The following is a 26,800-nucleotide window of genomic DNA, read 5'->3' as shown; positions in this document are numbered from 1 at the left end:
TCCCCCTCCTGTGGTTTATTGAATTTTACCTGTTGATCTAATTTGAATACACACTCCCAAAGACCTTTAAATGATATGCACTTTTTTTAAAGAGGGAAAGGATTAAAATAAAAATTTATTTGATTTTTGTTTTTACTGTTTTCAAGTCAAATTTTTACCTGGGAAGCCAGTTGCAAGTAAAAGAAGCATTTCTTTCACAAGACAGCATTACACAAATGTGTTTAGGTGACTATCAAAAATTACACTTCCTGAAGCTCCTGTTGTGGCTCAGTGGTAATGAACCCAACTAGCATCCATGAGGATGTGGGTTCAGTCCCTGGCCTTAGTCAATGGGTTAAGGATCCGGCATTGCTGTGAGCTGCTGTGTAGTTGGCAGATATGGCTCAGATCAGGGGTTGCTGTGGCTGTGGTGTAAGCTGGTGGCTATAGCTCCAATTCAACCCCTAGCCTGGGAATTTCTACATGCTGGGGGTGTGGCCCTAAAAAAACAAAACAAAGACAAAAACCAGACCCTAGGGGAAGTTCCCTTTGTGGCTCAGCGTGTTAGGAACCTAACATGGTATCCCTGAGGATGCAGGATCAATCCCTAGCCTCTCTCGGGGGTTGAGGGCCCAGCTTTGCTGTGGCTGTGGTATAGGCCAGCCTGGGAACCTCCATATGCCACAGGTGCAGCCCTAAAAAGAAAAAAAAAAAAAACACACCCTAGGATGCACTGAGGACATTGATTTTAGTGAAATGAACAGAATTATATGCTGGAATGTGTTTTCTAATATAAATATTAATCTGAGGTCATACATGCTTAAAGATGGTAGGTAGGTCTAAAACCCCCAAGAGTAGCTTTCTAACTTTGTTCAAACTTCTATGGTGACAAAACTTCGACTAAGTGAGCCCACTGGGAGGTATTTCAAAAGATGGGTCTTTACATCTACCCACCAAGTGGTTCCCAGCCCCCACCACCAGCTCCATAATTTCACCATCATCTCTAGCTCTGATCTTGGAAGTGCCAGGTGAGTCTTCCTGTGTGTGAGCCAGCACTGAGTCAGATGGTGTCTTTATTTTTCTGAAAACTCATTGATTGTGTGTTTTCATCCATTCCTGAGCAGGACACACTGTTTTCTCTATGTGGCTTTGTCTGCTGGAGCACATTTTCATTCTCTGGCCCTGAGGTAGACAGGGCTGCAAAATGGCACCATTTACATGATTTTTATGTTTTGAGAATGACACGGAAGGCAGGGCCCAGTCAGAGGACTGGTCTGCATGGCTGGAAGTGGGAATGGGAAAGCCCAGAAATCTCTGTCTCTGCGGGCTGTCCACAGACACAACTAGATCTTTGTCTTCTGTTTTTAAAGGTGTGAGAGAGATTGCAGGCTGCCCGTCCATGTCAAAGTAACAAGACTGAAATGATTCCAGCCCTGCCAGAGGGAGGGGAAGCCCTGTGACTGCATAAGGCTTCTTAGCGTCCCCAAGATGGGCTGTTCCTTCCTCTGTGGCCTCTGTAAATGCTCACATATGCTGATTTATGATGGGTAATCAAGGAGCCAGAAAGACTTGCTGGAGACAACTGAATGATAATAGGTTCTGCAAAGGAAAAAGCAAATGTTTGGAATAAGAGTGGGAGATGAAACTTGAGTCCATCAGCAGTGCTCAGTGGAGCTGAGGTGGACCTGCCAAGTACACACCCTTGGTAGTTATGGACTCAGTGACATGGATGGAGTTGCCATCTGTTTCTTCTGGTCTGTAAAGATGTAAAGAATGGTTTTCACTGATGATATCCATAAGTCACACAGAGGTAGCCAAGAAAGTCTGATTTCTTTTATCCTCAGGAAAACCCCTGAATGCAGGCAGACACCAGATGCAAGCCTCTTTCAAGGCTCTGTTAGTAAGGCCAGTACTGTGTGCTGAGGTGTAAGTAATTGTGTAGCTTTTAGATTTAATACAATTACACCTTTGTAGGATAGTGGTTCTCATTAAAGTCAAGGATGACTGGAAAGAGTGTTGCAGTGAACAATATACTTGGGCACCCTCTTAAATCTTCTTTTTAAAAGTAATAGAATAAGGCACAGGATGGATGCTGTCAGAGAGAGAGAGAGAGAATGAATGTGAATTTATAAATAGATAACAGATAGAAAAAAAATGCAATAAATCTTTTGAGAAGAAAGCATGTTGGAAAGTGCAAGGTTTCCGAAGAAGAAACTTCAGGAAATAGTTCCAAATCTTCAGTAGCAAAGAGTAAAAAAGAAAAGAAGCCAAGGAGAGCTCCTTTTTTTAGCTCAGACCCTGTATTTCCCCAGGATATTGAATCCTACTTAGGAGAGATTTCAGCACTGAGCAATGAAACTGAGAAAGCAGTGTTAGGATTTCAAGGGCTATTGGAATGCACTAGTCACAGGGGTCTGAGCATCAGATTAACCCTTCAATATTTGGGACTTTCCACCATCAGCCTCAACTCCCTTCAGAAAACTGATCCATAAGATATGTAATTAAGGTATTGTAAGTGATACTTTAAGGCATTAGATCTTTTTCTATTTCTTACTTTTTTTTTTCTTTTTTGCTTTTTAGGGCCACACCCACAGCACATGGAGATTCCCAGGCTAGGGGTCAAATCAGAACTACAGCTGCTGCCTACACCACAGCCACAGCAATGCAGGATCCAAGCTTCATCTGTGACCTACACCACAGCTCATGGCGACACTGGACCCTTAACCCACTGAGTGAGGCCAGAGATCAAACCCACGACCTTGTGGTTCCTAGTCAGATTCATTTCCCCTGCTCCACAATGGGAACTCCAAGATCTTTTCTTATAAAAGGTCTTAATGTCAAGAAGGATGAGGAGAGATTCAAGGCTGCTGATAACAACACATCTGTCTCCAGGCTGTTGCTCTTGCTAGAAAGGTTCTGTAATGAGTCAGAATCTCAGTTCCACCAACTGATCCTAATTCTGCCCTTTGTGGTCACATAGCAAAGTTGTTGTCTCTTGCACATGACATTTATACTGAGGTTAAAAGAGAAGAACATGTTGGCTGCTAAATGTTGAGAATGCTAGACTAAAATCCTACCTACCCTGCAGCTTGCATGCTCTTTAAGGGTCTGAGGCACTTGAACTCTTCACAGTTCTGGTCCTCTAAGGTCAAGGTCACTGGACAACATATTTCTGAGTATTTTTCATCTATCCCTTGGTCAAGAAGGAGCCAGTTCCTGGAAGTGATGAATCCCCACTCTCTGTTCTAGAAGAGGACAGCTTGCTCATCCTACTGGATGAAGGATTTCATGGCACAAAACTAGACCCTGACGTTACCTACTTGTTGGCTCAAAAACTGATTGTATCAGTACAAGTGAAATCTGACCTTCCCCTAACTTATCTTCATAAGTTGCCATGAGCTGTGGTGTAGATCACAATTCGGCTTGGATCCTGCATTGCTGTGGTGTAGGCTGGCAGCTGTAGCTCAGATTCGACCCCTAGCCTGGGAACCTCCATGTGCTATCAGTGAGGCCTTCTTCATATTTCATGTAGGAAGAAGTCTAGTGGGAATGTCTTGACATAATTAACTCTCCTTCAGGTAATTTTTCCAGGAAACAATTCTCTACATGTTTTCTGTTTGTTTGCTTGTTTTGTTTTTTTGTGGGCCCACTAAAGGGTCTCTCAACTATTTTGGCCTCTTCCAAGGCCGTGATGGTGAGACTTTATGATGAGATAAGCACTTTGAAGAACAAGTCAAGGAAGGTTTGACATCCCCCAGAGAAAGGCAATGGGTAACAAAGGATGCCTTTGCTCTGTTAAGGGGAAGGATCCATCACAGATTGCATCACAGGCCCCCAATACTTGGCCAGCATTCCCAGATCAGTTCCAGAAGGTATAGGAGGCTCCATAGCACAGCAGGTGGAATATATGGAACTGTTCTACCATGCAGAAAAATATATTTTCTAAGTGAGTCATAAACCACACAAATCCCCCATTTATTCCCGAAACAAACGAGGGGGTATATAAGTTTAGAAGCCCTATCAAGCTATATAGCTTGAACTGGCAACCCTAAGTGACACTCATGGAAGCCCACATGGCTGGGTTCATCTGGATTCACCATGGGAAAAGGCCCTAAAGAGGTGAATCACTGCTTCCTCCTAGGCTTCCTCAGATTTCAGGTATAGGGAGGGGAGGGCCATGAATGGAGGGTTGTTGGCCCTGATCTATGTCACAGATGCTGCCTATATACTTTTTCATGCCCTTAATGTTTCACCCTTTCTAAAACGCATGACAGGTACTTTTCAGTTATGTTAAAACCAGGAAGCCCAATCACTCTGCTGAATAAATTTCAAGTTTTCCTGAAGGCCTCCCAAAATTATAACACCATTAATATATGACCATTTAAATTTGATGTAAGGGAAGTTCGCAACGTGTCACAGAGGAAATGAATCCGATTAATATCGAGGAGGATATGAATTCAATCCCTGGACTTGCTTAGTGGGTCAGGGATCCAGTGTTGCTGTGAGCTGTGGTGTAGGTTACAATGTGGCTTAGATCCTGCATTGCTGTGGTGTAGGCTGGCAGCTGTAGCTCAGATTCGACCCCTAGCCTGGGGACTTCCACGTGCCATGGGTGAGGACATAAAAAAGACAAAAATAAAGTTAATAATAATAAATTTTATTTAAGAATGATTATGACTTGGATTTGGAGAACACATGATGCATAAGGCATCTGCTTTGACTGATGTGCTGGGAGAATCAGTGGTGTGATTATTTATTTTTCTTTCTGTTTTTGTTTTTCCTCCAACCCAACCAAACTTCACCATTATTGAAACATTTATTCATTCAACAATCCTCATTGATCACTTAGTGCCTCATCAGATTCCAGGCACAGCTCTAGACATGGTGTGGGGGAAGAGTGTGGAACAGTGAACAAACTTTAAAAAATCCTACTGTAATTCTTACATTTTAGAGTAAGGAGGGAAAAAATGGTCAATTAAAATATGCCTGTTGCTGATACCTATTAAGGAGAAAAATCAGGGTAAAGAGTTAGAGGCTGTTTTGATGTTTGGATTTCTAGTAGCTAGGTTTGGAAAGGCCATAAAGAGAAGAGATTTTTTTTTGAGAAATGACCTAAAGAAGGTGGGGAAAGGCCTCTCTGGTAACTAGAGGATATGTTCCAGGCAGAAGATGCATAAAGTCTAAAGACTCCAAAGCTAATGTGCCAGTTTATGCCAGAAAAGGATGACCATGTAAATTTGTGGAATAAGAAAGAGAAAAGAAGGAGGAGTTTAGGTCACAAAGGTGATGGGAGGCTGCTGATTGTCAGATTATATTGGGTTTTGTAATCATGGACATTGCTTTTCATCTAGAGGACTCTGACCGAAGGAGTTACATTATGTGGTTCATATTTTAGAAAGATTATTGTTTTGAATAGATTATAAAGGGACGAGGAAGGAAGAGCAGTAGAGGGAAGACCAGTTAAGAGCATTTTATGGTAAATTAGCCCAGAGTTGGTGGTACTTTTAGCCAGTGTCATAGTCACAGCGGTTTCAGAAGTGGTTGGATTTGACATGAATTATTCGCCAACACTTTGTTTTGGAAAATTATTTTATTTTATTTTATTTTATTTTATTTTATTTATTTATTTTTGTCTTGTTGCCATTTCTTGGGCCGCTCTCACGGCATATGGAAGTTCCCAGGCTAGGGGTCGAATCGGAGCTGTAGCCACTGGCCTACACCACAGCCACAGCAACACCGGATCCTTAACCCACTGAGCAAGGCCAGGAATCGAACCTGCAAACTCATGGTTGCTAGTCTCATTCGTTAACCACTGAGCCATGACGGGAACTCCTAGAAAAAATTTTAAACCCCTGGAAAAACTAAAATAATATTATAGCAATACCCATATATGCCTACATTCAGTAAACTGTAACCTTTTGCCACAGATATTTTGACTTTGTACACACATACATGGACACACATGCATCTATGCATAAAAACATATAGATGAGCCATTTGAAAGTAGCTTGCAGACACCATGGTATTTCAACATCTATGCTGTAAGAAAAAAAGGGATTTTCCTACATAACCTCCCTGCTCGTACCACAAACAGGGAACTTATCATTGATGACATAGTATAATCTATTAATTCATGTTCAAGTTTCTCCAATTTTATTAAAACTCATCACTCATAATGGTTTTATTTATTTATTTTTGGCTTGGTTTGGAAGCATGACATTTTTAATTGCCTGTGATGAAGTGGCAAATATTTCTAGAGTTTTAAATATTTGCTCAGGTTAGCAGTGTTTCTTGTGGTCAGGACAGTGCTACCTATGAAGAGACAAAAAAAAGCTGCCCTCAGCCCTTCATTTGAGAGAAGATCTACGTGCAAGATTTTTAGAAGAATTAAATATGAACTGTGAGAGAAGGACAGAGGTCAGAGGAGTTCCTAGGTTTTTTTGGCCTGAGCCAAACTGAACAAATAGGCTGGTGGTAGGCTGAGGTTTCTATCAGCTACCCAGAGTTCAAGGACAGGTCCAGGTTGGAGATGCAAATTTGGGAGTCATCAGCACATATTTGGTCTTTAAGGCCAAACAATTAGATGAGCTCACCAGAGAAGTATGTTTATATACAGAAGAGGTCTAGGGACCATGGCCTTTAGCTCTCCAAAATTAAGTCAGATACACAAGAGTCAGCAAAAGACAGGAGTTGCCAGACCAAGAAAGAAGGAAAAACAAGTGAATATGTCCTGATTTCTGTGGATAATCTCAAAACTCCTTCAAAGTGGAGTCCTTAACAGTGTCAAGCCAGGAAAGACGAATGGAGCCTGCAATTTGGCCTTTGATTCAGCAATATGAGGTATTGGTATAATGTTAGGGAAAAAAGCCCAACTTATATGGGAGAAAGGATAAGAATAAAGGGAATTAAAATCATTAAGAAATTTTATTGTAAATGAGCATAGAGAAATGGAACAGTAAATAGAAGGGAGAGTGTGGGTCCAAAGATTTTTTTAATGGGAAAATTAATTTGGGGTTAGTAGATGCAAACTATTACATTTAGATAAGCAATGAGGTCATGCTGTACAGCACAGAGAATTATACCAATCTCTTGTGACAGAACATGATGGAAGATAATGTGAGAAAAAGAATATATACATAGGTACATATGACTGGGTCACTTTTCTGTACAGCAGAAATTGACAGAATATTGTAAACCAACTATAATTTTTTAAAAATGAAAAAAAGAAGGAGAAAGTATATACTATATCCAATTACATATATATATATATATATTTTTTTTTGGGGGGGGTCAGCATAGCCAGGCCACAGTACCCATGTATTTGGTCAGACACTAGTCTACATGTCACCGTGAAAGCATCTTAAAAGGGGACTGATGTTTAAACCACAGGTTGCTCTTAGGATAGGGCCACTGGCTCTGATCCTAACTCCTGAGGACTTTACAGGGTTCTGAGAACACGGTCCCCACATGGGGCTGACACCCTCTTTCAGAGAGTGAAAGGGTACACCTGATGTTGGAAAGATGGGATACATGACTTCAGAATCTTCCTGCTTCAGCATAGGTCTTTCTGAGAACTCTGTTGGCATGAGTAAGAACAGAGCATTCATTGCTGGAAGCCAGAACTGGGGAGTCTTTTTTTTTTTTTTTTTAATTCTTCCTAATTTTTTTTTCAAATTCCTTTGCCGAATTCACATACATTTTCATCGTCCAAGGTATCCTTGTTTCTAATTTAGATTAGGATAATAGCATCCCAGCCTGTCTGTCTCTTTGCCTGTATCGCCCTCCTCCTCCATTCTCTGTAGAACAACTGCAGCCCTCATTCCTAAGGGCCCATTTGTCTGCCAAAGAGTTTCAGTTGTGAATTTCCTATTGTGGCTCAGTGGGTTAAGAATTTGACTGTAGAGGGTCAGGTTCCTGTGGAGCTGCATGTTTGATCCCAGACCAGTGTAATGGTTAAAGGACCTGGCACTGCTGCAGCTGTGGCGTAGGTTGCAGCTGAGGCTCAGATTGAATTCCTGGCCCAGGAACTTCCATATGCCCTTGGTGTTTCCATAAAAAGAAAAAAAGTTTCAGATGCTTTTCAATGGATTTTGGGGAAAATAAAGGATCTGGCACAAAGCTCTCTTGTTTTGCCTGAAACGCTCTTCTCCACCTTCTGCATCCAGTGTCTTCATATTTATCTTTCAGGTCTCAGCTTAATCCACACTCTCTGAGGTGTGTGCACCCCAGTACCCAAATAGATCAATGATTCCTATTATGTTTTCTCATAGCACCATACAACTCTATTTTAAAGCATGATTAGTAATGTGCTTATATTTATTTGATCCTTCAATTACACTTATCTCTTTACCACCAGACTTTAAGATGCCGAATGGAGTATCATGTCCCTTTTTGCTCACATGGTACCTGAGGAATATAACATAACATATAATGTAATGTAACAAGTACTATAAATATGAAGGAATGAACTAATGCCTGTGAGAATATCTGCTCTCTGGGATGGTACTAACAAATCCAGTTTTGTATTGAGAAAACCCAAACAGGGTCACAAATTATCCAGCTAAAGCCTAACTTCCATTTTTTTGGCCACGCCTACTGCATGTGGAATTTCTGGGGCTGGGGATCCAACCCTCACTACAGCAGGGACCAGAGCTGCTACACTGACAACACTGGGTCCTTAGCCCACTGAGACACTGGGGAACTCCCCTAATTGCCATTTTTAAAGAAGACCGCCAGGACTTAGGTGCTACTCTACATTTCTGAATGGAATACATCTTAAGATTTATTTTTCTTTTCAAACCAATATCTGGGTGATATAACCAGATATACCCAGATAGACCTGCAGAAACATAAAAATCGTATCCTTATCACTTTATCAAATGAAAGAAAGCATGCATGGTAAGCCTTGCAGGTGTATTGGAAACTATACAAGAGACATTTAGGCAACATTCTGTGCTTATTCAATATTTCAGGAACAGCATCCTAGGGTCACTTTGCTTAGTCAAATGCTCTGGGTCTGCGGTGGAGGGAGCATCTCCCTAGATCTCAGAAAAGCAAAGGTACTGCCTATATTTTCTCCCTCTCCCCTTTGCCTGTGCTCAGTACTATCTAGAATGAATCTACTTAATTAAGGTGCTGTGTGTGTTAGCAAGGCCAAGGAGCCTTTCATTAGAATCTCCTATTTTTGGCTGCTCTGTGCAGCCTATCAGTATAATTAGCTTGAATGAAAATTGGGTGCTAGTTGTAAGTAACCAGTCTTTTAAGGAGGGGTGTGTTAATTCAGAAAACATGAATCAGGATGAGGTCAAAGGACTGTACAGTGTGTAGTTATGGCTTATAGTAGCTTGGCTTTGTAATGACCAGGTGAATAATAATGATGATGATGTCAGGTAGGAATTGTCAGGCGGTATGTGCTCATCTCTAAATGGATTATCTCTAATCCTCACTAAACACTGTGAAGTGGGTGGGTATTGCTATTATCCTCTTTCTACACACAGGAAGGTTGAAGCTTGACCACGTTAAGACAATTTCCTGAGGGTCCCTAGGCTGGCAAGTGGCTTGAAGCATTAGGGTTTTTCCACTTCCTCCATGCCCACCTTTAGACTGGATCACACTCTCCAATCATTCAAGTTAGTTCTCATTTTGTAAAAAATTTGATGCATGTGTGAGTTAGGAGAGAAGTAAGAAAGAGAAATACAAGGTTCTTTATTCCAAGACTGTTTTGGGGAAAAAAGAAACATGGGGGCACCATCCAGGAGTACTGCTTTCAGCAATTATTTCAATTCGTTGGAACAAGGAAAATCTTTTGGCGCTGCTTTGGGGGGAAATAATCTGCAGGTGGAATCTATAGATATTAATAGGTTCAGTAGATGATAAAATAGGAAGATGTAAATCATGTTTATCAAAAGTGAAAATAAGAGCTCCCAGGAACACCTGCCAACATGACAGAGCACTGGTGCACAGCGCCTGGGGCTGCAAGGCCCGAGGAAGCAAGATAATAACATACGTGGCCTGTTCAATAAGCACTTAGCCCGAGGTCTTTCCAATATGCAAAGGGAAGCACGCATGCATGGACACTTTCTTCTGCCTTCTTCAGCATGCTGGCTTTCTTGCTGCAGCCCTGGACTTGTTCTATAAAAGTTCTCTGATTGATTTTTCCAGAAGGCCTTCACGGTAGTGCCATTTGAAAATCTTATAAAATGCAGGCTTAAAAGAAGTGTGTCTGATGTGGATAAACGTAGCTACTGAGATGTCTGATAATTAAACTGTAGAATCCGTTGCCATAAGTTATTAAGACTTGGGAATCTTCAAACAAGAAGCCACGTGGGGGAGCAGAGGCAATCCCGTTAACTGAGGTAAAATTAGACAGAAGATCAGTCATCCTACTTCAGGTGTTCTCCCAGGACTGGACAAGGTTGGGAAGACTTTTTTTCTCATTGTAGGATGTCACTTAAGTATTATAGTTTCACAATGAAACCTTTCAATATTCGTAAGCACTAGCGATTTTCCTGTAATTACTCTCTTTTGCTACCTATGGCTTATGGCACATTTACCATGAATTTATTGATGTTCCTCTTTTCAGTACAAGATGCTTTTCTATATTGAAAATGGTCTCAACATCCTGATTCCTTTTAGACTCATGGTAATTTGAAGTCAAAATGGTGCAGTAGGATTATCATTGGAACATGAAGCAAAGATACCAGGTTTTACAATTATTTTCCACTCATGAATGATTTACAGAATCTTCTATATCAAAAATGAAAAATAAAACTTTGAATTTTTAAATTGCTTCTTCACTTTTTTCTTTTTAGGGCCCCACCCTCAGCATATGGAAATTCCTGGGCTAAGGTTCAAATTGGAGCTGCAGATGCTGGCCTACACCACAGCCACAGCAGGGTGGGATCCAAACCATGTCTGTAACCTACACCACAACTCACAGCAATGCTGGATCCTTACCCACTGAGAGAGGCCAGGGTTGGAACCCATATCCTCATGGATACTTCTTGGGTTCTTAATCCATTGGGCCACAATCAGAACTCCAATTGCTTCTTTTTAAACTACCTGTGTTCCATTTGTTTCAGGATTTGCATTTGAGGTTGTTTGCAGGAAATCCAGAGGCAATGTCTCTCCCTCATTTCTGAGCCAACTTCAAACCAGTGAGAGCAACACCAGGGGGCTTGCCGTGTTTACCTTCATCCCTGAGATGTCCATTACTCATCTCCTCAAAACATCTCATACTTCTTTACTGGAAGTCAAGACCCTGAGGATGATGGATAAATCTCTAAGCATTTGCATGTAATTAGCACATTACTAGATTGAATGCTTGGCAACTGAAACATTCGTTACATGGTTTGTAATCTTGGGACCCAGACTTGGTAACAAAAGGCCAACGATATTGGGAAATTTTTTATTACATTCTTGAAACCAGGCTTTTTCAAATAAATGATAGAACTCTGAAAAGCAAATTTTGCTAGGAGAGCTGAAATTCAGGGGTTATTCTTTTCCCTCTGTTTTTTTTTTTTTTGGCTATTTATTATTGTTATTTTTAATGAAGTATCATTGATTTACAATGTTATATTTTTTTCAAGTGTTGAGTATAGTGATTCAATATTTTTACAGTTTAAACTCCAGTAAAAGTGATTGCAAGATAATGGCCATAGTTCCCTGTCCTAGTTGTGTATCTATTTTATACATAATAGTTTCTATCTCTTAATTCCATACCCTTATTCCATACCCTTAATGTGCCCCTCCCCTATTTCCTCTCTCCTTTGGTAACTCTTTTTTTTTTCCCACTGTACAGCAAGGGGATCAAGTTATCCTTACATGTATACATTTTTTTCCCCACCCTCTGGTTTTTAATAGAGGTTCTACTAGCATTTAGGATCTGAAATATAAAGGATGATAGTCAGAGATATAATTATAAAATACAAGTTGAAAACACAGAGCATTCTTAGATCTCAAAGCAACTCTAGTTTTAGATTGTGTGTGCAACACTGCCCTACACAGAGAAGATGCTTGGTATTCCCAGAATAGATCCAGTAAATGCCAATAGCCCCATAGCATCCCTTAGTTACGTGGCAACCCAATCGATCTGCATTTCATATATTCCTGGGCTGGTCATCTTTCTAGCTGAGGATGCTTGGGGGAGAATACTGAGAGAAAGAATGGGTATTTGCTCCTCTTACGCCCTGCACCCACACCCCCAAGGTCACTTCAGACAACAGTAGGAGGCTTGGAACTAGAGCTTTGGCCATGGTGCTCCTCTTCCAGCTCTGCCCCCCTTAGATGCACCAGGCTGCCTGCAATGGCTACAGTGAGAGTGAAGAATGAAGAGTCAGCACAAAGTCTGCACCTGCCTGCAACTGTTACAGACAAAGGAAAGTTTTCCAGGTCATTTCCAAACATACTTTTTCTTCTGGCATTTTAAGTGCTCTTATCACAACAAAGAATATAACATTCGTAGCTTACAAAACTATTTTCCTCTATGAATAACTGCATGTATTTAAGTTATGTTCCCATGATGCTACATAATCCCAAATAAAGGGCTGTCAGCAGAAAGGGGGTATTACCTTACCGAGGAGCTAAAGTCCATGTACTTTGTTGCAAAAATGATGGTTTGAAGGAAAGTTTGAAAATTACTGCAATCTCAAGGCAACTGTAATTTGTGTGACCTAAAGCTGGTCTTATTTTGCTATTCTGTTTCCACGGCAAAAGCTGACATTCAGGAAGGAAGGCAGAAACCTGAAAGATACTTTGGAGTGACCTTCTGAGTTTTAGTTTTCTTAATACGTCAATTATCTCTTGTGCTGAATTGATGGAAATACATATGTATATGTATTTCCATTTTGGCATCTACTAAGTATTACAAAATCATTTTAATTTGTAGTATTTAGGCATATGTGACTTTTATCCAGGAATCTTTCAATAGTTCAAATACATTAAACTTGAAATTGCAGAACAAAAAGAAGGAGAGTGTAATGTGTGCACACTTTGTGTTTGTGTTTGGGGACAGTGGGCACAGAATCAATTGAGAACCAGATATTTGGCAATAAAATACAAGTTGAAATAATTTGATAGCCTAAAGCTGGATATCATGTCTTTGCATCTTAGAAAGTTTATTTTTTCTTTTTTTCTTTTTTAAATCTTTTTTTCTCTTGCTTTTCTTGTCTTTCTTTTCTCTGTTTATTTTTTTCTTTCCATTCTTTTTTTCTTTTCTTTTCCTTCCTCCCTCCCTCTGTCCCTCCTTCCCGCCTTTCCTTCCTTCACAGTATTATATAAATTCATCTTCCAATACCCCATGGAATTATTATGACTTTAACTCTGAATTTTTCCAAAACTTAACTGAGCATGGAAAAATAAACTTCTCAGGAAGTTCCCATTGTGGCTCAGCTGGTTACAAACCTGACTAGTATCCATGAGTCTGAAGGTTTGATCCCTGGCCTGCCTTAGTGGGCTAAGGGTCTGGTGTAGGCCTGCAGCTTCAGCTCTTATTTGACCCCTAGTCTGGGAAATTCCATATGCCACAGGCATGCCCCTAAAAAGAAAAGAAAATCAGCATCTTAAGAGGTATTTTAAGGTACATTCCCATTATTTTTTCTTTCTGGTCCTTTTTAAGATTATCACCATGAGACATCACAATATAGTAAAATATTGGAAATTCTAAGCTAGTCCAGGGAACCCTGTGGTCTGCTCCATTGGACCATGCTTCTTGTAGAAAAGAAAGTCAATCTTCTACTCGATAGAGACCACTTAGTGAGCTCAAAAAAATATTTCATCATTAATTAAATGGGCTTATGAGGATGAAATACAGTGATGGCATTTGTGATAAAATATAAAATAGTGTATCTGTGAGGGACTGTATGGGATCCAGATTCAGTTCTAAATTTAGCAGAGTGGTAGAGGGGAAGGGAAGGAAGATAAACTGTTATTTTTTGTTGACATGCTGCAAGGGTGGAAATTAGGTCAATATTACTGACAGGTGATTCCTGCAGACGTTGTGCTCTCCTTTGCTGTGACTTAGGAAGCAGTTTGATATGGGTGATTAGAGCAGAGTCATTTGCCAAGTCTTTTGATATCTGTACTTTCTTCTCGCTATAAATCTGAATGACACACCTCAGTCTTCTGACAGTGTTTTGTAATTACCAAAAATAGCATTCATCAATGCATCAAAAAAGAGAAATAATGTCACTAATTTTTCACCCAAAGTGCACGACTAATCACGAAACAGTGACACAAGGACATAGTGACACCACTTGCCAATTATGTGGGTTGTGATGTGTGAGACTAGTAAATAGAACATCCATTTAAAATTTTAGGTGGCATTTCCTCACGTTTGCAGTTAGCTGAAGTGCAGGGTGCATTACCACTCAAATGTATTTTTGTTTTGTTTAGTTCCGTTTATTTAATTGTAACTGGTGGGATACTTCCCAAGTCACCTTCACAAGCTGACCTAAGGATGTGGATCTTGTAACCAAGCAAGCATTCTAGGACATCAGTGCGTTCTGAGTCATTTAGATAGAAGCAATAGGTACCATTAAGATTTGAGCAGATGAACAGTAATCTTATACCCAAGTACTGAAAGTATGGTTAACGCCCTATTTTTAAACTCCATGAGAGCCAGAAGAGCATGCATAGAATTTAAATTACTGATTACACATTGTGAAAATGATTTTAGTGAAAACTAAATGGCTTGTAAAGTGGCTGCTGGTTTTAGTGAAAACTAAGTGGCTTGTCAAGTGGCTGCTAAGAAGACTCAAGAGGGAGATTTCTGGAATAAATGGTATGAAATTGATTGGCTAGAGGTTTGGTATGACCCTCATTACCTGAAGTGAGCTCAAATATGTGTCACCCTGGAATGCATTCTGGTGTAAAAATTAAGAACTTTCATATCTATTTCTTTAAAGAGAAAGCTATTAATAACATGATGGTTGTTAGTCATGAGGAGACCATTCACATCAACCTACTTTTACAGAAGTAAGATGCTTTAGGAATAGTTCTGTATGTCTTGAGTAAGGATCCATGTTTCTTGTAACAAGCAGGGCATCTTTGTATGGTTAGAACTGCATCTGTATTAAGAGGACCAAGGTAGACCTTTTAATATTCTCTGTGGTGAGACCTGGTAATCTTAGCTTTTACTATGCAGTATATACATCTTCCTGCTTCTATTTGTTCTTTCTTCCTTCAAATGACATTTGTTGAATTCCAAGTACATGTAAGGTACTGTTAAATCTTGGGATTACAGAAGTGGATAAGATACAGTGCCTGCCCTCAAGTAGGTCTATTTAGGAGGTATTGGGGGGTCTTACTTCTTCCCTCAGTGAAAGAGTCTTGGCTTCAGAGTCCTAAGGGGTCAGAAAAGAGAAGTTGCCTATTGGCTTTAAAAGCCAGGTTTTATGGAGTTCCCATTGTGGCTCAGGAAGTTAAGAACCTGACATAGTGTCTGTGAAAATGCAGGTTTGATCCCTGGCCTTGCTCATTGGGTTAAGGATCCAGCATGGCTGCAAACTGTGGTGTAGGCCTGCAGCTGCAGTTCCAAACTGACCCCTAGCCTGGGAACTTCCATATGCCCTGGGTGCAGCCATAAAAATAAAAAATAAATAAAATAAAATAAAATACAAGCAATTCTAGACTAACTAGTGTCTGGCCCAGAAATCACTGCAATATTAAGTCCCCAGGAGCTTCAGAAGCAGAAGGCAGGAGAACAGGAGAACAGGATCAGGCTGATTGTAACTCCTGTGTGGTTTATATGTAACAAAGATGGTTTGTAGTCACATTCTTCTTTTAGTTTTATTGAGAAGAGTTTGAAAATAAATAAAACTTTGGGCACAGAAGTATTATTATTATGGTAAAATATATTGAAAGGAAACAAATGATATTTTAGGTTTCAACATTTAAATCTTTCACTCAAATACAGTGGATATTTCTTTTTTTTTTTTCCTTCTCTTTAGGGCCGCACTTGCAGCATATGAAAGGTTCTGGGCTAGGGGCTGAATCAGAGCTACAGCTGCCGGCCTATACTACAGTTTAAGGCAACACCAGACCCTTAATCCACTGAGCGAGGCCAGGGATTGAACCTGCCTCCTTACAGAGACAATGTCTGGTCCTCATCCTGCTGAGCCACAGTTGGAACTCTAGTATTTCTTTAATTATTGAGGAAAAGAAAGGAAGATCATGTGATCTTGCCTTTAGAGTCACCTCTCGATGCTTTTCTCACTGGCTGTGATGGAAGGTGGAGCGGAGACTCTGGGGTTACAGGCTTCTTTTCTCAAGGGCATGCCTGCCTCCATGGGTCCTCCTTGGGCTCTAACAGCTGTGGCTTTCTTGCCAGCTTCCTTTCTTTCCCCTCTGTGTGGGCGAGCTCCTTTCTGGCCCATTGGCCCCTGGTGTGTTCTGCAGCAAGCTGAGTGTTTCTTGCCTCAGGACCTGGGCACCTGCCTGTCCAGCCTGACTTGCTCTTGGCTCAGCTAAGCCAATAGCTCACTCCCTCACGTTCTCTGGGTCTTTGTTCAACACTGCTTCACTGAGAGGCTCTCTCTGACCTACTATGCAGCTGCAGCCCTCACCCTTCTGTCTTCTGGTCCTTCTTTTCCTTTTTTCTTATCCATCTCCCCAAAGGGAAGGTAAACTCCATGAGAACAGGACTTTGTCACTTTGTCTTGTTCCCTGCTGTATCCTCAGGACTCTGCTGGCAGAGAGAACAGTGCTGGCACATGCTAAGAGATCAGTGCATACTCACTGAATGAATAGGTAAATAATTTATCAGTATCTCTGTGCAGCAGGCCTGTAAGAACATACACAGGAAAGGTTGGTAACAGCTAACTGAAAGATTAGCAATGGTGCACCTACGTATCCTTCCATTTCCTTTATTCCAGTGCATGCGTCCTGAGACTGCACAGAACTCCTTGATTCCATGAGGCTGCTAGGAAGAATATGCTTTCTGTTTTTGACAACTCAAGCACCTGAATAGAAAAGTGTGTCTTCTTGACCCATTTAACCAGAGCATCACGTTTCTCTATCAACATATTTCAGCTCAGTGTTAAAGCATACACTGGTCAGAGACTCTCCTCGAGGCAAGTGCCAGATTTTCATTATGACACAAAAGTAAAAGTATATTAATTTTTTGCCCAACACTTTTTGCTGTTGTTAAGAAAAAGCTGGAAGGGTTATTCCAGCCCCATCAAACATCTCACCATGATGAAATTTCGGCTCTCTCCTGGGTATCTGTCTAATTTTACAAATCCTAACAGGCCTATTCCTAGCAATACACTATACATCAGATACAACAACAGCCTTCTCATCAGTAACACATATCTGCCGAGACGTAAATTATGGATGAATTATCCGCTATCTACATGCAAACGGAGCATCAATATTCTTCATCTGCTTGTTTATCCATGTGGGCCGAGGTATCAGATCAACAGGTTAGTAGACAAAACGTACTCTCAAAAATGTCATTACTGAAAAAAAAATCAGAAATGAGGATTTGACTCTATCTTAATGGTCTCCTTTACTCCATAACTAACATCAGAATAATATGGCAGAGGGTCAGGCAGGATCAGCCACTGGTAAGAGGCAAAACATAGTAATAACCCTCAGCGTTCAGGAAGAGATACAGATGTAAGAACAGAAACCAAAAACCTAAAAGCAAAACCAAAAAAACCTCCTTCATTTTGTTCTATGAGTAATGTGAGTTTTGACACAAGAACCCATGTGTATTGAAGAGCATGAAAAATGGGAATATTCTCCAGTGGCAGACAGAGACAAATTTTTCCTGTGTTTTTCTGTAGCTTTGAGAGTTGGCTGTAGAAGAAGTAATAACTACTCGTCAAAGTTTTATTTGGAAGTAAACCTGAGGAGGATAAGCAGAGCTGCCACTGAGAGTTTGGGGAGTCAGAACAGTCAAGTGGCCTTTGCAGCAGTGCTCAAGAGGCAGTGAGCTTGATCAAAGGTGGCAGGTGGTAACTGGGGGCCTTTGAACAGAGAAACTCTAGAGATTTATGGGAGGAGGGAAAGAGGAGGCAGAAGAAAATAAAATCTTTCATCTGCCCTTCTCCAGAAAGGACATTTTCTGTTGCTGATGCAAATAATCTTCTGTCTTCCTTTCTCATGAAGGCACTCAATTAATTGGGCATTGTGGTTATTTTGCACTATGATAAAGAGTCAAAAAGAATCTTCCATGCAGAAAAAAAGTTCTATTGAAATATCTTCCCATGTTTTCATATCACGCTCCATTCTGCAGTGCTTCTTATAGCACCTACTTTCATTCAAAGAATACCTTTATTATTATTATTATTTTTAATAGTTATTTCCCCAATACAATTTTTAAGATGTATGGTCCTTCACAGTTCAAACACACAGTGCTTACTGGTGAAGCAAGTTGACATGGGCTATGGGATCCAAGAGATTAGGGGGCCGGGAGTTGAAGGGGAGCTGGAACCAGTGTCTAAGGATGAAGGGGAGTAAGTCAAGAGATGGGAGGCAGTGAATGAAAAAATGGAGGTCCTAAGGAAGGTAGAGAACTATGTATGTCCTGCGTGAGTGTGTGTGTATGTCTAGAATTATCATGCAGTGATATCTATAGCAGTTTAAGGTTTTAAATGATGATAAGGACAGAGATTGAGGTGGGTGATGAGAAAATAAAAAGGAGAGTTGGGAGATTTACTTGTCAAAGTTTGGGTGGAAACGATGGAATTTGAAGACAAGGGGTGAAGGAAATGTGTAGAATCATGCTAATAAGGGGTCTTTGTCTTTATAAAGCCTGCCTGGGATGATCCAGATAGTCCAGTGCCAGAGATGTCAAGGAGTGTGGAGAAAGGTCACTGAAATAATAGATCGTGGGCATCTACAATCCTGCAAGATTACAGTGTTTGCATTTCTTCCTGGCCTCAAATTACGTAGGATTAGAAGTAAAATTGTTAACGTAATAGTGCTTTTAGGGTTTTCCATGCCTCAGTCAATATTATTAGTCAATATTATTATTGTTAGAGAAAGAAAAAATACAGTAGAAGAATGTCTGTTAGGAGGAGGAAAATAAAGGTCAAAATAGAACGTTCCAAAAGATGTCAGAATTATAAAGGAGAGGCCTATGAAGTGAAAATGGAGGTAATACGTCTTTAGAAAGATCAATATTCTGGTCCTAATGACTGGTGTAGAAATAATGGCTGTGGGCTGGGCACTGAATTTGCTCCTGCACAATTCCAGGGGAGACCTTGGCATCCAGCTGGAAAAGCCAGTTGCAGTTCTGGTGGGAGGGTTCTATTTCTAACCTCAACTGTTCATCAGGATAGTGAAAGGATGTCTTAGCTCCTTAAGAGAGAATTAATTATCTGGACCATTGCCATTGTCATGGTGACCATCCTTTTTTTTTTTCCATGTGGATTTTTTTTTTAATGGCTTTAAATCTAACCTGGACAACAAAAAAGAATTTAGTGTGATAGAATGAAATCAGCGCCAAGCCCTTACTGGGATTTGCATTTCATGGTATGTGTTCAACAGTCACAGTACGTACATCTCTACATCTTTTAGGATATGTGTGGTTGAATGTCCTCTAAGTGGGCTCTGCTCCCACCAGCTCCTTCTCCTCCCTGTGTATCTCAATATGTGAACCATTTTCAAATGAATGTTGCAATCTCATGTATGAAAGAATAGTTGGCTTCAGATTGTTTATGATATAAAATGTTCAAAGAATCTAAGTTTATTTTTGAAATGCACCTGTTCAGTTCACAACCCTATATTTGGCAAAGGTGACATTTCTATCCTTCCATGAGGAGCTGGGCTCTAGGAGGGGGAGATTACTGTTGTGGGGGGTCAGCGCTTGGGGACCTAAGTCCTCTCACCTGTGTTGGAAATAGCACAGCAGTTGGGAAGCCAGATGCAGTTTGGAAAGGTGGCCAATAGCCAAGAACTCACCTCTGCTGCCGCCTTCAGCATCCAATTCTGTGGCCAAAAAGAAATTACTGAGAAGAGTCACGATTTTCTTCTGTGTCTAACAGAATGCAGCGCGCCACCTGCACGTGGGCGGAAGAAAATCTTCGCGGGTGGTGCGCGGGGCTTCCCCATGGCAGGCTCGGTTTCTGCGTGCAGCCAAGCAAGAAAGGAGCCTGGCTGATTCCATTTCTGACTCTTTCATCTCTGCAAAAAGTATTGTCTGAGTCTTTGGGGGCTGAGTGGCAGCAACTCCTACCCACAGGTGGTGGTGAGGGGCGATAATTTCTAGCTTGAATTGAACTGATTTCCATTCTCTAGGTGTCTGTAGGGTAGGTGTGGCACTGTTTATAACAGTGCTCCTCAGAATTTTCTAAGGCTGAGGATAACACAGAGTATTTAACATGTATATTCCCCTAGGCTCTGGCTGAGACCTGCTGATTGAGAAATTTTAGGGTAGGAACCTGGAGCACTGTGGAGTTTGCAGGCAGCTGCTTATTATACTCAGGCAAATTGGAGAAACCATGGTTTTATGAAAATGGCAAATTGATAGATAGCTCTCATCAGATACTAAAATATGCTTGCCCCTAGAATTGATGAATGAGATCCCTAAAGTTTAAGAAGCCCCTTGCCTACTTATGCTTTTTATATCAATCCCTGAAACACCCACACCCATCCCTAACTTTTTTAGCCATAGGACAGACGTATCTTGGATAACCGAAATAGAAAGAAAAGAGCACACCTCTCTTTAATAAAAGAGAGCACAAGTGAAAACAGAAAGAAAAGAGCACACCTCTCTTTAATAGCAATCCCTGCAGAAATTGGCACAATGTTGTAAATCAATTATACTTTAATGAAAACAAAAATCCCTGCAGCATCAAATACATGCAGAGTCTCCATAAGACCATAGAGTCTTGTGGTCTGTATCATTGTTCTCACAACCTCTTTTTCTAAAGACTCATGACAGCTACAACTAGCTAGAGAAGGAGCAAGAGACATAGGTAGAATTTGGGGGAGAGAAGCACCATGGCATGTGAAGATCTGGGCTCAGAAACCTACTAACTGGTCACATGACCTGAGCAAGTCCCCCACCTGCCTTGGTAATTGTGACCATACTTGCTAGGGTTCGGTGAGGACAGAATGAGATAACGTGAGTGGATACTGCTTTCTAATAGAAAAGTTTGGGCTTTAATTTCTAAGTGTTCCATTTAAAAAATAAAATGAAAATCTACTCAGAGAAATTTGTTCTGACTACCTGACTGGGGGAGAAAACTCACACATGGAGCTGATCTTGGTTCCTGCTAATCCACGGGACTCTGGCAGAAAGGTCTGGCTTGCAGACAGTGAGAGACCTATTAGAGAAAGAATGGGGACCATAAAATATTATTCAACATGTTAGTCAACTGCCAAGCCAGGAAAAGACCTGAAGGAACCTCAAATACATATTTCAAAGTAAAAGAAGCCAATCTGAAAAAAAAAAAAAAACTATGTACAATATGATTCCAACGTCATGACATTCTGGAGAAAAATAATCCTAAGGAGACAGGAAAAAGATCAGTGTGGGCAAGGAGTGGGGGAGGAAGAGAAGAATAGGGGAGAAGAGAGGATTTTAGGGCAGTAAAACTATGTATGATGTCATAGTGATGGATACACCCCATTATTCCTTTGTCCAAACGCACAGAGTGTACAACCCAAGACTGAAGCCCAGTGTGAACTCTAGACCTTGGGTGATGATGTCAATGCAGGTTCATCAGTGGTAGCAAACATCCACCCAATGGGGATGTTGACCATGGGGGAGGCTTGTGTGTTGAAGGCAGGTCTGTGAGCGATCTCTATATTTTCTCAAGTCTTCTGTGATTCTAAAGCCATCCTAAAATATCAAATTTCCCAATTAAAAAAATACAAGAGAGAAGGGATCTGATGTATTTGACGTTCTTCTGTCTCAGATGGATCAGCTGGTGTGACACACAAAGAAGGATAAGGAGTGGCAATGGTCCTGGCTGTTCTAAAAGAGAGAGATGGCCATCTTTATATTAACCACCATTTCAAATTAGGTTACCCTTGTTTCCTCCAAATCTGCTAGTAGTAAGGATCTAACAGATATGTTTCCTGCAGGATTTTTCTATAGAAAAGTAGTGAAAATCTCTTTTCAGTCAAACTCCACTATCTGTCAGGAGCAAAAATCAATGTGGGTCACACAGAGGGAAAAACAACCTGAATTTAACAAGTATATTTGCTCAGAAAAAAACTTTATTTTCATGTCCTGGCAGTCAAGGTTAGCTGCTAGAGAGTGAAGGGAAGGGTCATTAGCAAAAAAAGGAAACTATTAAAATGTCCAAAAGAGAGAAATACAAGGCAGGGAGAGAGTAAAAAAAGAATAAAGGTTTGGAAATAAATAGATTAAAAGAAAGAAATACTGGGATTGGGTAGGAAGAAGAATAGACATGAGAAGTAAATTTCTCTTGCGGTTCCTCTGGATCACCTGGGCTACAGGTATAAAATTAATTGTCACCTGTTGTCACTCCTCTGTGAAACTCAGATGAGCTCTTTTGCAGCTTGGAATCACTTATTTTTTTTTTTTTTTGCAATAGGACACAGTTTTCCCAGTTCCACTTCCAACTTGTACATGTTCTTTGAAAGAAAAGTATATTTTCCCTGTGAAATTCTTAAGCCTTTGCAAATGCTAAAGTGATGAGTTAGCTTTAGAAATTGACTGTGGAAGCCCAATACTGTCCACAATTTACTATAAAATTAAATTCAAATTAAATTACTATAAATTAAATTACTATAAAATGAAATTCAATTTAAAAATTCTGGACTGTTGGGGAAATCATTCAATCAGAAGAACAACAATAACTCTTTGTGAAAGTGTCTTTTAAGACTGAGTATTTACAGCTATTGACCACTTTTCTCTAACACAGAACTGCTTGTGTCAAGCGTTATGGGGCAGGGCAGCCTCCAGCTCATGAATTTGTCTGAATAAATCAAGGTGTGTGGCATTGGGTCAAGGCTGAGCCAAAGAGATGCTGTCTAAGTTACTTAGATAAATTTAGTCTTAACAAAGAAGTCATTTAGTAAGAAGTACTTTTCTGATGGCTCATTAAGGTGGAAGAAAGACCATGAACAAGAGACCCAAGGGGCAGGTGTGAGGCTGACACTTTATTCTGCACCTGGAGTCCTGGTTTAAGACTTTGTTGATCTCTTTAACTTTCCAGGTGCATACTGGCATTGTGTCACTTGGGTTCACTCTTTGATAATGTGATAATGTGCTGTGGCTAAACAATTAATCCTTGGTTTTCTGTCCGTGTTTGGATGTTGTACTCCAAGTTCATTGTTTAGTCAGAGAAGTTACCTTAATTGATCTCGTCATTCCACCAGTTCAAAATAATGACTTCCTGAATTATTGTACCTGCTGAGCCTGTTACAGGTAATTTCTCAATCCCAGGGTGATCCCCTTAGGAGAAGCAGGAAGGTGTATCTCCAAGTTATAGACAAAGAAGATGAACTGATTGGGAGAGGGCTGACCTAGGAGGCACATGAAGCTGGATGCAGGTGGAACTGGATCAAATTCAGCTGGGAGATCTGGTTCTGAATCTTGGCTCTGTTGCTCAGTCAGTGTGCACTTCCAGAGATTCACTTAACCTCTTCCCACCTTAGTTATTTCATCCAATATGCCTATTTATTGAATGAGAATTAATGGGCTAAAGTGTGTGAGGTACACAGCAAAATACCTTGTCTGTTTGTAGCACCCAATAAATATCCATGCATGATTGTACTTGGTTTTAGCCAGGGTAGCCTGCAAAGGAGTAGAAAAGAAGGAAAAATAGCATTGACATCTGGGCTCTGTTTCAGCACAGTCCCATACCTACTCATAAGTGGCACCCCCATGGCTTTCATGACCATGGCTGGACACCTCAACTTGCAGAGGCCACATGACAAGTTGAAGGTGTTCACACTCTAATTAACAATGGGTAAGTCAGGGATGGAACACTGAGGGATAATGGGTGTTTACCCTCTGGGCAGGGAATTTGTCTCTAAGCCCATGACCCTGAGTAAAACCTATTCAGCTTATTCTAGATGAAACTGTAGTAAATAAGGTGAAGAATCTAAATCAATAGACAGAATTGTAGATCCCCAGGTGTCCTCTTTGGGGATGACATGATAGGAAAGGGAAGGGGGTTTCTAGTCTGGCTTTGTTCCATCACTTGCTGCTTACCATCAGTTTATGTGGTACCTACTTTAGCCTATGTGACATTTGCTAATTCACAACCTGCAGCTCTACAACTTCCTCATTTCTTCTTGCTTATCTATGAAGGAAGGGATAACTGAAGTATTATTTTTTTCAAGTTAGAATTATGAGCAAAATATCCCATGGTATGTTTAAGAAGATGACTAGCTCAATATGTCACCTGGAAATTTTATGGTAAGAAAGACACTTCAAAAGATCTCATTGCATCACTTATTTATAATACTGGGCTAGAAACCTCTGTAGGGGCATCCTGTGACTGGATCCTTATGTATGGCCTTGTAGATTCAGTGCTGCTCAACCCCTGTGTTATTTGCCTGCTGTATCACCTGAGCAGCCCTCCATGGGGGCTATTGGGGTTCTGGATTTGTTGGGGCAAAATTTTCCTCAATTAAAAACATAGCTTGCTTTATGAATATTTGTGGGTTAATCATAAAGAAAAATTAAATAAAACTGTTTATAATTATCCTTGCTGCCCTTAGCTGAACCTAAGAGGATGGCCCAGGATCATCTTCGGGAACAGATTTAGGTGTGTTGCCATCATCATTGTTAGCCTCTAGAAAATAGGTGATGCAAATTAATTAAGCATTAATATTCTACAATCCTTTCACAATTTAATCCTATGTAAGGGACATGTCTATTGATGAAGATATATTTTGTAGTTTTTCTAAAATCAGCTTTTAGAGGCTGATTTATTCCCACATTTGTTTCAGTCCACAATCCGCATTTTTAGTTTTTAAAACATGAATTACAATATGCACTGAAGCATTATTTTCTTAATGTTTAGCATTTTCCTTTGCTTCAGCTAAACCCCTTGATTAGCTCTTTCCTCCCCTGGTCAGTGTTTTCTGGCACCTGTGTCTTCATTTCCACAGTAAGCATAAGTGCATGTGTGTCATTCCAGAGTATTTCTTCTCTGCTTGTTTCACAATGCCTCAGTACCTAGAAGATTCTCAATAAATACATATTGAACAATTGACATTTACCTGGCAGATGTTACAGGAACATTATCCATGATGACAAGAATAGAGGAAAAGGGCCTCAGAGAGGTGACAGGTTGTGGGCTAGTTTTATGCATGAGTGAGATTTAGTACTGTTTCCATTTATTAAGGGCTTACTATGGGTCAAGTGCATTTCATAAAATACCTCATTTAAGTTAATCCTTATAATAACTCTGTGCAGTCAGATTTTTTAGTCTCATTTTTTAAAGACTTTTTTTTTTTAAGAACAGTTTTAGGTTCACAGCAGATTGAGAGGAAGGTGCAGAGACTCCCTACATACTCAGTGCTCACACGCGCACAGCTTCATGCATTTACAACATCCCCACCAGATGGTACAGTCCTTGCAATGGAAGAACCTCACTGACATGTCACATCACCTGAAGTTCATGGTTTATGGGAGGGTTCTCTTTGGTGTGGGACCTTCTATGGATTTAGTGATGTATAGTGTTGTATAGTGATGTGGGTCCACCATGACAGTGTCATACAGAGTAGTGTTTCTGTCCTAAAATAACTCTGTGCTGCATATTTACCCCTCCCTCTCTTCCAACCCTGGGCAGCCATTGATCTTTTTACTGTCTTCATAGTTTTGCCTTTTCCAAAGGCATATATTTGTCATATAGTTGGGATCATCCAGTATGTCACCTTTTCATACTGACTTTTTTTTTCACTGAGTCATAGACATTTAAGGTTCCTTCATGTATTCTAACAGCTTGATAGCTCATTTCTTTTCAGTGCTGACTATTCCATTGTCTGGTTGCACCACTATTTATTGATCCATTCACCTACTGAAGGATGTCATGGTTGCTTCCAGGTTTTGATGGTTATGAATAAAGCTGCTTTAGGCATGCATGTGCAGGTTTTTGTGTGGACGTTAGTTTTCAACACCTTTGGGTAAATACCAAGGATTGTGATTTCTGGATCACATAAGAATACATTTCAGTTTTGTAAGAAACAGCCAAACTGTCCTCCAAAATAACTCTACCATGTTGGGTTTGCCCCGGAAATGAATGAGTTTCTGTTGCTTCATACTCACTAGGATTGTATCTCCAGCTTTCTGGATTTTGGCCATTCTCATATGCCTGTAGTCATCCAGTCTGATTTTAAAGGTTCTTGTTTTTATCAAATAAGAAAAATGAAACATGGAGTACTTAGGCAACTTCCCTGAGGTCATGTGCTCATAACTGAAAAGCTAGAATCTAAATACAGTTTTTGGAGTTGGAACCATGTAGCCAAACCCTGCAACCACTTCTAATGACTGTATTCCATCCGTTTCTCTGGAGAGAAGTTTTCCTCAAATTTAAAAATAGGAGACTACCCTGTTCTCCTTATACGTTGGTTTATATTGAAGGTCAAGGAGACAGGGTGTCTAAAAATACTTTGAAAATTTAAATGTTTTATGAATGCAGGTAACAACATGTTATAGTATTTGGAAAAGGTGGGTCACTTAGAGTACCAGGTATAATACCAAGTATTTACATGACTTAAGTAAATCAATTTCACTGGACCTTAGATTTCTGATCTATAAACTAAGATATGGCTACATTTTATCCTTACTATATGACATGTGAACAGTGTGCTGTGTATTAGCAACATAAAAGCTGTAGTATCTGAGGCTCTGTGGATAGATGGGGAGGGCGTGTCATCTTTTTAG

Source organism: Phacochoerus africanus, chromosome 3 (genome assembly GCF_016906955.1).
Source record: "Phacochoerus africanus isolate WHEZ1 chromosome 3, ROS_Pafr_v1, whole genome shotgun sequence".
Lineage (NCBI taxonomy): Eukaryota > Metazoa > Chordata > Mammalia > Artiodactyla > Suidae > Phacochoerus > Phacochoerus africanus.
The sequence above is the reverse complement of the archived record's forward strand: the minus strand, read 5'-3'. Positions refer to the sequence as shown.